The sequence below is a fragment of the Fundulus heteroclitus genome, chromosome 7 (genome assembly GCF_011125445.2).
Source record: "Fundulus heteroclitus isolate FHET01 chromosome 7, MU-UCD_Fhet_4.1, whole genome shotgun sequence".
Taxonomy (NCBI): Eukaryota; Metazoa; Chordata; class Actinopteri; order Cyprinodontiformes; family Fundulidae; genus Fundulus; species Fundulus heteroclitus.
Genome location: NC_046367.1, coordinates 4066053 through 4081306, shown reverse-complemented (window position 1 = coordinate 4081306; position 15254 = coordinate 4066053).

Below are 15254 nucleotides of genomic sequence, written 5' to 3'. Positions count from 1 at the left end.
ATTCCAACCTGATGAACAGCTCTTGATGCATGCTGTTCAGTGTATGATTACATAGTTCTAGTTACTTCATTGTCAATAGTGTTAGAAACACCTAACACAGTTCCTGTTCCACCAAGCAACATGTCCCACCATGCACATTTCATTCTAGTGCATGTTGGCAGAGAAGGAAAGACCATTCTCTAGTGGACTTTATTTGTTATCGTCGATTGTGCCATTTGTTGACAAGTGTGTGCAGCAGGTGCAATTTGAGTGTGTGTCACTTTAATAGAATTTGGCAATACAAATCCTGGATTCTATTGTGCATGCTGCTTTTCCATCCTAGTCGAAAAGGCTGAACCACACATTTAGGATCCAGCCTGGTGTTTCTGTCCAACAGAGGTGGGCCAGTAGGACCATGGCAGCTGTTATGGATATTAATAATTATCAATTAAGTGAGCACACCACTCATGAAAACAAATGATGAATCGTTTGTCTTTAAGTTATTTAATTCAAAGGCATGAGCGTTTGAATGTCTCTGTCCCCTAATGCAGTCAGGAAACAGAGCAATGAGAAAAAGAACACACTAACTTTTATACATTCTGGGTTAACGAAGAAAGGTGGGGTGCACCCACTGGTACAATCCTGTTCTTATCTAACTCAACTCCTCTCTGTGTCCTTGAGAGTGGAAACACAATAGTGGATCTGTAGCATGAGAGCTTCTTTCACACGGGAATGTTATGCAGGTGCACCCAGAGAAGATATGATCAGAGTTACATACATCAATAAAAATGTTCACAACAATCCTTTCTTCTGATTCTGAAATCATCACATAATAAAGAAAAATGTCAAATACTGTGAGCCTGTAACAGTTAAAAAAATAGGAAATTGAGTAAAAAAAATACATAAGCAAAGTGAAAACATTAAAAAATAATTAGAAAGAAAATGTTAAAACATACATCTTACTGAATTTAAAATACTAGAATGCTGAACATCAGTATCAACTCCCTATCTGGCTTAGAGGTATTACACCATCATAGCATTATAGGTAATGTAAAATCCATCTTCATCAGTACTGTCGTCTTTTTTTAAACATCATACTTGTCCATATCATGGTCAGTGTGGGGAAGAGAGTGACTTGCCGCTCGGCCAATGAGAGAAGACGTCAGGTTTGGAGGGAAAACAGGGAGGCGGGGAATGAGGAGAAGAAAAGAGAGAATGAAAAACATGGCAGCGGGTACCGGCAACCAGAGGAGTTTGGCGCAGTAAAGTTCCATGTTTGACAGGCAACCTTGTCCTAAGCAAGTTCGGATGTTGAAACCGTGCGAGTGGTGACAGCTGGCGAGTCTCGGCGAGAAGACGGCGCCGGGGTCCATGAACATTGGTCTGCTCCGATCCGAACAGGTCGAACATTTCCTCCTCCCTCCTCCCCTCTCCCCTCTTCACCGGACTGTGAGTATACCCTGCCACCTGACTTCACGGAAGGCAGCATTGCGTTAAGGAGTTTTTTAACACCTTAAAGACAGAACTTTTGTGCGCCTACTGAGCAGAGCCTCACAGAACGGAGGAAGGATATTTGATTTAAAGGAACTGTGCTTACTGTTGCGTTAATGGACAGTCGGGACACCGTGACGTTATTGCCTGTATTGTTTTATTGTATGGTGGTGATGCATGTGTATGCCTAGACTAATGGTAACATTCATGTTATTTCATTTATGTGGTGGTAGTTTCCTCTTTGGTAGTTCTAGTGAGTAAATTGGGGTTGGCTTACCAAGGTTTACACATTTCCAACCGGGGTGAACTGTTAAATGATTCATCATTTCAGTTAGTACGGTCGCAGGACATATTTGATGGCTTGGAGTTTCTAATGTTGATTTCAAAATAAGAGTTTGGTTCACCCGGAACAGGGTGTGTTCAGGTGCCTCTGAACGCTATTTGGTAACATAATTTTATGTTAATTACTGGAGACAATTTTCTTTATTTTTATTTTTTTTACTGTCCTATTGTTTCAATGAAAACAAACTATTTTATTATTTCATTTACATTTACCAGTCTCTGAGCTTAGAGCTCTAATAAAACATAATTGTTTATTTAAACTGTTTTTTTTATTCTAAGTCGTGGGGTGGGAACATACACATCACACTACCACACACACTCCCATAATCACATACCTCGATTAACTCCTTCTCCCCTTGGCAGTATTAAGTAATACAAGATAGTGATTCTCATGTAAGTTCAGGCTCTTACATTTGGCGTACACGAACAGCACGAATATCTGTGTTACTTATTAGCAAGCCCAGTTAAAATGTCAGACTCAGAAGAAATGAATCAGCTGCGGGCGCAGTTTGAAGAACTCCAAGCAAGGTTTCATGAACAATCCTCGCATATGAGAGAACAAACGGCACTACTTGAACAGGCCAGAAAAGAACAAAGAGAGGCTATGGCGATGGCAAAAGTGGTACTTGAACAGAAAAACCAACCTACTGTCTACATACAGAGAGATAGAAAGTGCACAGATTTCACAGGCAGTAAAGGAAGTGATGAGCAATGTATAGAAGAATGGATAGCTTCAATTAAGTCATACTTTAAAGTATGTAAAATCCCTGAAGAGGATAAAGTGGAACTCATAAAGCAACACCTGAAGGGAGAAGCCAAACTAACTGTTAAGCTCATGCTGGAGAGTAGCTCAACAAATGCTGAGGCTGTGTTCAAAATCCTTGAGGAGGTGTATGGTGACAAAGTCCCTGTAGGCACAAGGCTAAGAGAGTTCTACGACCGCAAGCAAGTAGCTGGCGAAAAAATTAGGGCTTTTGCGTATGACCTCCAGGAGAAACTTTGTCGATTAATAAGACGGGACGAAAAGCGCTTCCAAGACCCAGATTCAATGCTCATGGAGCAGTTTGTGTTAGGATTGCATGACGATTCCTTACGCAGAGAGATGAAGAGGCAGATCAAGGGGAAGGAACCTAAAAAATTCAGTGAGCTCATGCAGGCCGCCATCGACTGGTCAGAGGAGGAAGAAGGTCTGTCAGCTGGTCCAGCAAAGAACCCCAACCGGGGCACGGTAAGCGCTGCTTCTGCGGAAAGTAACTCCTGTGCCGGGCTGTCACTGCAGTCGCTTCATGAATCCATACAAAAACTTGCAGCAAGACAGGATGAGCTTTTTACTGCACTGCAAAGAGCTGCGCAGCACAATAGCCCTCAAGGGGAAGGGAAAAAGCCACCTCTACGAGACCAAGAGGGCAGACTGATCTGCTATACCTGTGGTCAACCGGGACATACAAGCCGTAACTGCCCACAGAGAAAGGGGGTCCTGCCCCAAGCTAATGCTTTAGTTACTGAGCCAAAGCAGACTGAGCAGGCGCAAGCAAAAATGAGCACAGCCACTGCAAAACCCAACACACTCCCTGCTGATCAGTCCGGGGTAGAACAGATTGGGGACCCGCAAAATGCTTTCGGCAATTGCTTTACAATAGATGTACTGATAGATGGAGTGAGGACATGCTGCTTGTTAGATACTGGCTCAGAAGTGACTACTATTTCCGAGGCTCACTTTAAAAGGCAGTTTGAGGGAAAGACCCTGTCGCCTGCAAAATGGATTAAACTAACTGCTGCCAACGGCTTGGACATCCCCATAATTGGGTGTCTGTATGCTGATATCGAGTGCCTGGGAAAGAAGCTTCCAGGAAAGTGTGTGTTTGTGCTTCGAGACCAGACTGACAGCACAGGGGGAGCCTTAGGCATACTGGGCATGAATGTGCTCGGCGAGCTTCGTAGCCTATTTGCTAGCTTAGATGGGGTGCAGCAGATGGAGAGGCATGGCCAGCGGAGTGGGGGTGCGAGCCTTCATCGTGTCTTTGTGGAAATGGGCAAGGAGGACCAACTAGTGGACTGTAATGGGAGGATTGGCTTTGTCAAAGTAGGAGGTAGGCGGGCTGTTGTCGTTCCCCCCCGCAGTGAAACAGTCATTGAAGGGCGATGTCGGGTGTCCCCTAAAATAAAATGCAGAGTCTTGGTGGAGGCTTCACCCACTGTGAACACGCCTCCTGGGCTGTTAGTAGCCAACGTTTTAGCAAACTCAGTGGGTGGGAAGGTTCCAGTCCGAATAATGAACCCAAGCCCCAAGCCTATTATTTTGCCTCCAAGAGCTAGAGTGGCTGAGCTGTATAAGCCACATAAAGTGCTGCCCAAAGAAATGGTGGCGTTTGAAGAGGTAGCAGGTGAACTTCGGGTCAAAGCCATTGTGAGCCAGCTGCAACCTAAGCTGGAAGAGCCAGGGCCATTGGCCGTCCCTGTGCAAGCAGACCTGCAGGGCCTCACCCTAGACCAGGTTCATCAGCTTAATCACCTGTTGGAGAAGCACCATGCTGTGTTTTCTCAAAACGATAGGGACTATGGCTACACCACTACCGTTACTCACTGTATCCCCACAGGCAGCGCTCACCCCATTAAACAAAGACATCGTCGGGTGCCACCTCACGTGTTCCAAGAAGTGAAGCAGCATGTACAGGATCTAGTTTCACAGGGAGTGCTTAGGGAGAGCTGCAGTCCATGGGCGTCTCCAGCAGTGGTGGTCATGAAGAAAGACGGGTCAGTGCGGTTCTGTTGTGATTACAGAAGACTCAATAATGTAACTCACAGAGATGCGTACCCCCTCCCTAGAGTGGAGGAGTCGTTGGATGCCCTGGGCCAGGCGCAGCTCTTCTCGTCTCTGGACCTCACTGCCGGGTACTTTCAAGTAGCTGTAGCTGCCCAGGATCAGGAGAAAACTGCGGTGACAACACCATTCGGGCTGTATGAATGGACCCGCATGCCATTTGGGCTCTGTAACGCCCCCGCAACATTTCAGCGCCTAATGGAAGTTGTGTTGGGGGACATGGCTTTTGAAATGCTTCTGGTTTACTTGGACGATATTCTCGTGTTCTCGAGGGACTTCCAAAGCCACTTGCAGCGCTTAGATCTCGTGCTTGGTCGGCTGCAGGAACATGGGCTCAAACTCAAGCCTAAGAAATGTTTCTTGTTCCGAAAGGAGGTCAAGTTCCTTGGCCATGTGGTCTCGGCAGAAGGGGTTCAAGTAGATATGGAAAAAGTGAAGGTCCTGGAAGACTGGCCCACCCCACAATCGGTGAAAGAAGTCCGTCAAGTAGTGGGCTTTATGTCTTACTACAGGCGGTTTGTTCCCCGTTTTGCTCAATTAGCAAGGCCCCTACATGCTCTGATGGGCAAACAGAAAAAGGGTGAACTAAATGCCAGGTCACAGCTATTTGAGTGGGATGAGGAGTGCCAGGCTTCCTTTGATAGTCTCAGAAAGTGTCTCATGACCCCACCTATACTTGCCTACCCTGATCTTGGTCTCCCCTTCATCGTAACCACAGACGCAAGTTGTCTAGGCCTGGGAGCGGTCTTGAGTCAGAAACAGGAAGGCATCGAGCGGGTCATTGCTTTCGCTAGTCGGGGTCTGCGGGGCTCAGAGAGAAATGACCGAAACTACAGTGCATTTAAGCTAGAGCTACTTGCTCTTAAGTGGGCAATAACTGAAAAGTTTCGGGACCTACTGCTCTTCTCTAAGTTCACAGTCATTACTGACCATAACCCGCTAAGATACTTAGAGACTGCCAACCTCAGCGCAGTTGAGCAAAGGTGGGTGGCCCAGTTAGCTGAATTTAACTTTGAAGTTCACTATAAACCAGGCAGGATGAACCAAAATACAGATGTGCTCTCCCGTATCCAGGTGGGTACGGAGCCAGAGGTTGAAGACAGAGAGAAGGATTTCCTGGTCATAAAAGAAGATGAGGTGCGTGCCTGTCTGTGGCCAACTAGTGGCGCTGAAGCGAAGGAAGTACCGGTTCACTCAGCAGCCCAGTCAAAGGTGAGAGGCCAGATATGTGGAGGTAGCTGGGAGGAGATGCGAGAACTACAGATGCAAGACCCTGGCATTCGCCCGGTCCTGCTTGCGCTGAAAGCATGTCAGAAGCCAATGAAAGAGGCTTTGCGGGCAATGAACTGGTCACAGCGGCGGCTTGTAGGACAGTGGGACCGTCTGAAAACTCAGCATGGCGTCCTTTTCCGGTGTCTGCGGGACCCCAGGGATGGGGAAGACGTGTGTCAGCTGGTTGTCCCAGAGTCTCTGCAGAGAGCAGTGTTTGAGACCCAACATGACCATGGGGGACACTTCAGTGACAAGGGGACGTTAGAGGCCCTTAGGCGGGGCTACTATTGGCCCGCTATGTCTAAAGACGTCAAGTGCTGGGCACAGCAATGCAAGCGCTGTACACTCGCAAGAGACGTGTTCCCCAAGGCTCAGGCGCCAATGACTTGTACCAATGTTGTCGCCCCTTTGGAAGTGCTGGCAATGGACTATACCCTTTTGGAGCCGTCGGTCGGGGGGTATGAAAATGTCCTTGTGCTTACTGATATGTTCACAAGGTTCACCATTGCGGTTCCTACCAAAGATCAAACGGCAAGGACAACTGCCAATGCAATTGTCCAGAATTGGTTTGTTTATTATGGCTGTCCCGCCAGGTTACATTCCGACCAGGGCCGGAACTTTGAAGCCAGTGTCATTAAAGATCTCTGTCGGGTATATGGAATTGCCAAGAGCCGGACGACTCCCTACCACCCCCAGGGAAATGCCCAGTGTGAACGTTTTAACAGAACGATGCACGACATGCTCAGGTCCCTCCCCACTGAAAAGAAAAGAAACTGGAGAGAACATCTCCCAGAGTTGACCCTGGCTTATAATAGTCATGTGCATCGCTCAACTGGGTATTCCCCTTTCTATCTGCTCTTTGGGAGGGATGCACGGCTACCTCGGGACATATTGGGAGGCAAGGACCTGGAAGTGAGCGATGCGGAAAACCTTGATGAATGGGTCCTGGGTCATCACCAGCGACTGCAGACAGCTGCAGACGCAGCTCGGCGAGCTGGGCAGGATGCCTCCATAAGACGGAAAAGGATGTATGATCGCAAAGCGCGCGGAGCACTCCTCAGGCCTGGAGACAGGGTCCTTCTGCGGAACCATCGCCCAAGAGGGAGAAATAAAATTCAGGATAGATGGGAATCAGAGCCCTTCCTTGTGGTGGCACAAAACCACCCTGATATGCCAGTTTTTACCATCAAGCCAGAGGCTGGCGGCCCTACGCGGGTAGTGCACAGGGATCAATTGAAGCCCAGCACTTTCGAGTGCCCCAGGTTGCAGAAAAGTCCCCGACCCTGTCATTCACGTAGGGCCCCAGATGAGTTCATGTCTGATGATGCTGACATGATTTATGTGCCACATAGCCCGGTCCCTACCCCTCCTAACCAACAACTGCCTGACACTCACCCGAAGCCTCAAATGCTGCACTCACCCACCCACAGTACATCCAGCAGTACACCACACAGAGACGCTGACACAAGTGGGAGGGAAGACAATAGTGAACATTCGGGTATAATGGGAGACCACTGTACTGAAGTGGAGTCAGATGCGTCTTTTGACGATGCAGATGAGTCAAGTATTGATGGTGAAAATCAGCCTCTACCTACTAGGCCCCAGAGAAGTTCTAGGGGTCAGCTTCCCCTTAGATTCAAAGACTATATCTTGAATTAAGTGTATGTTCCGTTTTGCTGTTACATGTTCATGTTCTTGCCCTGTATGCTACTTTTGTGTATGTTTGATGAAGAAAAGAAGAGAAAGCTCTCCGGTGGCACACCTGGACTATAATGTACGAGTGGACATTGATCAACATGGTTCAGTGCTGCCGGGAAGTCTTGGTGGTGGCAGGGTTTGAAAAGGGGGAATGTGGGGAAGAGAGTGACTTGCCGCTCGGCCAATGAGAGAAGACGTCAGGTTTGGAGGGAAAACAGGGAGGCGGGGAATGAGGAGAAGAAAAGAGAGAATGAAAAACATGGCAGCGGGTACCGGCAACCAGAGGAGTTTGGCGCAGTAAAGTTCCATGTTTGACAGGCAACCTTGTCCTAAGCAAGTTCGGATGTTGAAACCGTGCGAGTGGTGACAGCTGGCGAGTCTCGGCGAGAAGACGGCGCCGGGGTCCATGAACATTGGTCTGCTCCGATCCGAACAGGTCGAACATTTCCTCCTCCCTCCTCCCCTCTCCCCTCTTCACCGGACTGTGAGTATACCCTGCCACCTGACTTCACGGAAGGCAGCATTGCGTTAAGGAGTTTTTTAACACCTTAAAGACAGAACTTTTGTGCGCCTACTGAGCAGAGCCTCACAGAACGGAGGAAGGATATTTGATTTAAAGGAACTGTGCTTACTGTTGCGTTAATGGACAGTCGGGACACCGTGACGTTATTGCCTGTATTGTTTTATTGTATGGTGGTGATGCATGTGTATGCCTAGACTAATGGTAACATTCATGTTATTTCATTTATGTGGTGGTAGTTTCCTCTTTGGTAGTTCTAGTGAGTAAATTGGGGTTGGCTTACCAAGGTTTACACATTTCCAACCGGGGTGAACTGTTAAATGATTCATCATTTCAGTTAGTACGGTCGCAGGACATATTTGATGGCTTGGAGTTTCTAATGTTGATTTCAAAATAAGAGTTTGGTTCACCCGGAACAGGGTGTGTTCAGGTGCCTCTGAACGCTATTTGGTAACATAATTTTATGTTAATTACTGGAGACAATTTTCTTTATTTTTATTTTTTTTACTGTCCTATTGTTTCAATGAAAACAAACTATTTTATTATTTCATTTACATTTACCAGTCTCTGAGCTTAGAGCTCTAATAAAACATAATTGTTTATTTAAACTGTTTTTTTTATTCTAAGTCGTGGGGTGGGAACATACACATCACACTACCACACACACTCCCATAATCACATACCTCGATTAACTCCTTCTCCCCTTGGCAGTATTAAGTAATACAAGATAGTGATTCTCATGTAAGTTCAGGCTCTTACATCAGCATACACAGAAAGCAAGTCTGCATCATTACTGATCTGCAGCATAGTGGTATCAATTATTTTCATTAACAGTTTCTTAACCATTGGAATAATACAGCATGAAAGAAAAATCAAAATTAAAAAAGAAAATAAAAATAATTTATCCAATCTTTATTAACCAGGAGGTCCAACCATCAGAAATTAACCAAGACACAGGATTCCAGGATTAACCACTAATTTTTCTTCCTGGATTGCCAGCAACTGTTGTAATTTATCATGGATATTGGTCATGTTGTTAGACACATCAGGGATACAAATGCAGCATTGTTCCTCAATTATGTGGCAAACACCTCCTTTATGACCTACCCTCTTGTAGGTAATCTAGGACCAGTCTGTTTTGCAAGGTCATAGTTTTGATAGCCTGTTGTTCCTTTGTCAGAGAGGAAAAACCTTTTCAGTTAAAGCAGTGAGATTTTCTAATTCAACAGACAAGTCATTGGTTCTATGTGCTGCATAAGTAACACCATAATGAGGAAATAAGGTACCCAAGATCCCTTTTGCTGTTTAAGCCTTGCCTTCTGTTCCAGTAACGGGTAAATTGAATCATACGTAGTAATGGCAGGTAGTAAATGAGCTAAAAAGTACACTCCAGACCAATCAGCAGGCAGATACAAATATGATCTAATTCCACACATCCAAACCATGTTCTTAAGACATGAAAACCCATCTGTGCTGGGAAAATGTACCACAACTGCGGTTAAGTTACCTGTACCATGCAGTTTACTTCCATCTGGCAAGCTGTAAGATTAAGGGTTAAAACATAGCGTGCTGAAAATGAAGATCCTGGAATTGTATAAGGGTGCAGATTCTTGCTACGCTAAACAGATGTCTACTCTGTTGATAATGTTAATAAAGTTAAAAATCTTGGTGTTGTTTTCGACCAAGACATGTCATTTAAATCCCATATTAAACAGATTTCCAGAGTTTCCTTTTTTCACCTCCGGAATATCGCCAAAATTAGAAACATTCTGTCCAGGAGTGATGCTGAAAAACTAGTCCATGCATTTGGTACTTCAAGGCTGGACTATTGTAATTCTTTACTATCAGGAAGTCCACAAAATGCAGTTCGAAGTCTTCAGCTGATTCAAAATGCTGCGGCAAGAGTTCTGATGAAAATCAACAAGAGGGATCATATTTCTCCAATTTTAGCTTCCCTTCATTGGCTTCCTGTTAAATCAAGAATAGAATTTAAAATTCTCCTTCTAACGTATAAAGCCCTTAATAATCAAGCTCCATCATATATCAGAGCTCTGATTACCCCGTATGTTCCTAACAGAGCACTTCGCTCTCAGACTGCAGGTCTGCTGGTGGTTCCTAGAGTCTCTAAAAGTAGAATGGGAGGCAGATCCTTTAGCTATCAGGCTCCTCTCCTGTGGAACCAACTCCCAGTTTTGGTCCGTGAGGCAGACACCCTATCTATTTTTAAGACTAATGTTAAAACTTTCCTTTTTGACAAAGCTTATAGTTAGAGTGGCTCATACCCTGAGCTATCTCTATTGTTGTGCTGTGATAGGCCTAGGCTGCTGGAGGACATCAGGGTCTAATTTTCTCACTCTACTGATTTCTACTGTTCTTCAGTCTACTGTTCTCCAGTTTTGCATTGTATTACATTGAAATGACTGTCGTCATTTCAGCTTTTAACTTTTTGCTCTCTCTCTTTTTCTTCATAGTAGGTACACCTGGTCTGGCGTTCTGTTAACTGTGACATCATCCAGAGAAGACGGCTCACCCGCTACTACCATCTAATGTAGAACAGATTACTAGATCAATGTGTGCTTCTGTGCTTTTTTGTCTCTCTTGTTGTGTCTCTGCTCTGTCTTCCGTAACCCCAGTCGGTCGAGGCAGATGACCGTTCATACTGAGCCCGGTTCTGCCGGAGGTTTTCTTTCCCGTTAATGGGGAGTTTTTCTTCCCACTGTCGCTTCATGCTTGCTCAGTATGAGGGATTGCACCAAAGCCATGTACAATGCAGACGACTCTCCCTGTGGCTCTACGGTTCCCCAGGAGTGAATGCTGCTTGTCGGGACTTTGATGCAATCAACTGGTTTCCTTATATAGGACATTTTTGACCAATCTGTATAATCTGACCCAATCTGTATAATATGATTGAACTTGATTTTGTAAAGTGCCTTGAGATGACATGTTTCATGATTTGGCGCTATATAAATAAAATTTTATTGAATTGAATACTACCTCGAAACCAGTAAAGAGTTTCTGTTATGGCAAGTTAAATTAGTCACATCAAAACCTACGTATCCTTTCGGTCTTATGGTGTAAAATGGTCTCCACTAACCTGTTAGACTAATGACTAGGGAAAAAAGCTGCTAGAATATAGGCAATGTCAATAGAAACAGGTACTAACAATGGTTGGTTATCAAAAGCATGTGGAATCAAAGAACACACATAACTCATGTCATTTCTCGTTTTCCGTACAGTCTGATGCATTAGTTGTCACTAGATGTTATGAGCATGTTCATGAAAGTCACTGAAGTGATGGGCTCTCTTCGAGTCAGCCGATGGGTGTGATTTGTGTGATTGGTGTGATTTCTCAGTTTAGCCATAAATTGTTTGTGTTGTACCTTTTCTCCAGTGAGCACAGGAGTGATAAAAATGAATGTGATGCCAATCAACAGTTCTAAAAACTTTAGTCTTCCATACTGCTGCATGTTGATCTTGGCTGCGGAGTCGATTGTCCTTTCTTCTGGTACTCAGTACTTTTTTTTATTTTTAAACAGAAACGAAAAACTAAATAAAAATCCCGCTGCCTCTCACGTCACGCTGCCCTGTTACCGGCCTGGTACAGGTGGGCGGTCGCTGGAAACCTCTGTAGGCAGAGGGTTCGGATCCGGATACTGCTCAGGTGGTGTTCCCTTGAACAATTTGTACTGTGTGGCATGGATCCAGGTGTTCCTTCCTTGGACCATTACAGCAGTGTGGATCACCAGCAGGATCTGGAACGGACCAGTCCAACGCTTTTCTCTCCAGTGGCTTCTTCTGGTGTCTCGGATCAGCACCCACTGTCCTGGCTGGAACTGGTGCAGGATTTTATCAGCCACTGGGGATAACGCAGCTCTCACGGCCTGATGGGAAAGAGCAAAAGAACGTGACAGAACCTTAAAATATTCTAACATTGAATATTTAAAAATTAGCAGTTATTAATGTGGATAAGTTAGTATTGGGTCCTCCTCCCCTGTGCTCGCAAAAATAATTTCAAAGGACTTAGATTAGCTCTGGATTTATTTCTCATCTGCATGTACAGGAGAACCAGGGGGAGAGCTTTTGGTTAAGATAAACCTGTTTCTTCACAACATTTAGCCAGTTTGCTTTTTATTGTGAACCTTTCCTTTTCTACAGCTACTCCTGATTTGGATGATAAGCACAATATGTTTTTAATTAAGGACGAGTGGTGGCCTAATGGTTAGAGCAGTGAGCTTGCACTCAGAGAAGGATGCAAGTACCTGGTTTAATCCCCAGTGCCTGCACTCTGGGTCCCTGAGCAAGACCCTTAATCCCCGATTGTTCCCCAAGCACCGCACAGTGGCAGCCCACTGCTCCCCAAGGGGATGGGTTAAGATGCAGAAGTGAATTTATCCACTGTGAGATCAATAAAGTTCAATTATTATTATTATTATTATTATTATTATTATTACTATTATTATTATTATTATTATTATTATTAGAAACTCAGAAGTTTGCTGATTTCCTGCAGAGATTTGTTTACTAAATGTGTCCCATTATCACTGGAAATTAACTCCTGGACCCCCCAGCGTGGAAAAGATCTCCATTAATAAGGCTTTAGCGACAGCACTGATTTCTGCGTGTTTCATTGGAAAAGCTTCAACATACATGGAAAACATGCCCACGACCACTAGACAATATTTATTTCATTCAACAGGTGTCAGCTTAATGAAATCCATTATCAGATGTTGGAATGGAATATACGCAGTTTATGGCTGTGCAGGAACCCTAGACGGGTTGTAAGAAGCACAGATCAAATAGTTTTTGCAGTAATCTTCAGATATCACTGAAAACCCATTTGTGTACCAATATGTTTTAACCATATCCAGCATCGCCCCTCTGGACGTGTGATCCAATTCATGTGTCCACACCACAGTTTTTTCTTCCACCAACTTACAAGCCTCAGTTAAAGCGATGAGTTGAGCTGTTTGAGCAGAATAGGAGTGTTGTAAAAGACCTGAGCGTAAAACACCTGAGTCAGACCACAGCAAACCCATCTCAGTTTAAACCTGGAGTAGAACGGGAGGAGGAGCCGTCAACATACAATATGAAGTTGGTGTAAGACAAAGGGATGTCTTGTAAGTCTGGACGAGGGGTACAAACAACATTTAAGACAGCTGCGCAGTCATGACTTTACTCATCCTCCTGTGTGGCTGTAAGTGTCGCTGTGTTTAAAATACTGCATCGTTTTACAGTGATGTCAGGCATGTCCAACAAAATTTAGGAAAATTTAAGCAAACTTGCTGCTAATAAATAAGAAGTCTTTTGTTCCAGGAGGATGATAGAAACAGAATGTGGAACAAAAACTGTCAGAGAGTTGTAGCCAACAATGTCACATGACGCTAAAACTGCTTTCTTAGCAATAGCAATAGCAACAGCGCGCAAACAAACAGGTAAACCAGCTGCAACAGCGTGAAGTTTACTGGAATAATAGGCCACAGGTCGCAATTTGTCACCATGAGATTGCAACAAAACAGATGACATGAAATCAGATTTTTTATCCATCATTTAAATAAATGGTTTGTCAGAGTTTGGCAAAGCCAGCACCGGTGCAGAGGACAAGGCTGCTTTCAAAGCAGAGAAAGCCAGTTCTGCCTCAGACGTCCATTTGATTTTACCAACAGTTGCCAGTCCCCGTCCGTGTATTAAAGCACCCAACAGAGATTCAAGCTTGGAGTAGTTTGGAATGTGAGCTCTGCAGTAACCTGTCATACCCAGAAATGACATAATTTGTTTCTTTGTGATTTGTTTTAGGGTTTTTAGAGCCGCTTTGATCCGCTGAGGTGACAACTTTTTGCTTTTATGTTAAAGAACATGGCCCAAAAATGTGACTGCACAAACTGCATTTAGATTTTGAGACTTTATGGCCTTTTTTATAGAGATGTTAAAGCTATTTCAACATGTCTGTCCTGCATTGATTAGCTGATTCGGTACAGATTAACAAATCATCAATGTATTAAATGAGAAAGTTTTCCACAAGTCAAAGTCAAGTCCGTCAGACACAAGGGAAATACTATGTAAGTCATCTGAATCATTATGTCACTGTCAGGTGTCACAGCATTTACTGCTGAGACAAAATGTAAGGCACAGGAGCAGCTGGAAGCTTCCATTCGTATGCATACAAAGATTTATCTAGGGCCCAATGTACTGCAGTAAAGTCAGCGTCCTGAGTGTGAACCGTCAGTCCGTCAGAGATTGAAATGATAATGTCCAATCTACACATCAAAGCTCTATCCATAAGATTTAAAGGACATAGAGGAGACACCAAAAGAAAAATGCTTCAGCTTCACTCCCTGCGGAGTGAAACACTTTAAAAGAAACAGAAAAACTTTCCCTAACTGAAGCTGAGACAGAATAAACATAACAGCCACTGAGCTTTGGCTGTTCCTTGATACATTTAGCACATAAGAGTGAGTTGCACCCGAGTCAACAACAAAATAAATTTCTTCACCTATTACTAGCGTAGAAAACATTTTTGAAGGCATTTCTTTTTTTTTTAAAGGACAGGGGTTTTTATGTGGAGATATGTGCCTGTTGTAGCAGCTGTGGCACATTCTAAGTGTATGATGGCCTCTGTGAGCAAACTATGTGGATCAGTAGAAGCAGGTACCATTTCAGCATTCAAACACAGGTGTAGCGGTGTGTGTGTGTGTGAAGCCTCACGCCCCTTGGCAGGTCCCTTCTCAACAAGGTTGGCCTCTGGATCAAGGGTCCGATCCCCCACCTGTCAGTTGCCGACACCAGGCTGCTTCAGTTCCAGCGGGCAGTCATTCTTCCAATGTCCCAAGTGTCCACATTTGTGACATGCATTAGAATGAGACCACTGTCCACAACTACAGCCTCTGCCCTTGTGTGCATGGCCACATCCACGATGGTTAGATCTTCCTTGTTGAGATCCATCAGAAAACAGGATTAGAGCAACCTTGTGCAGATCAGTGTTTCTTCTTTTTCTTTCCTCCACTGATGACATTACTGCTGAGCAGAGCACGTCTCTTTGAATCCACCAGACGCAAAACTTGACTCCAGTCTCCAGACAAAGTTTACTTTCTGCAGCAAACCTTTCTCCTTCCTCTCTGGGATTAGAGAGGAGGG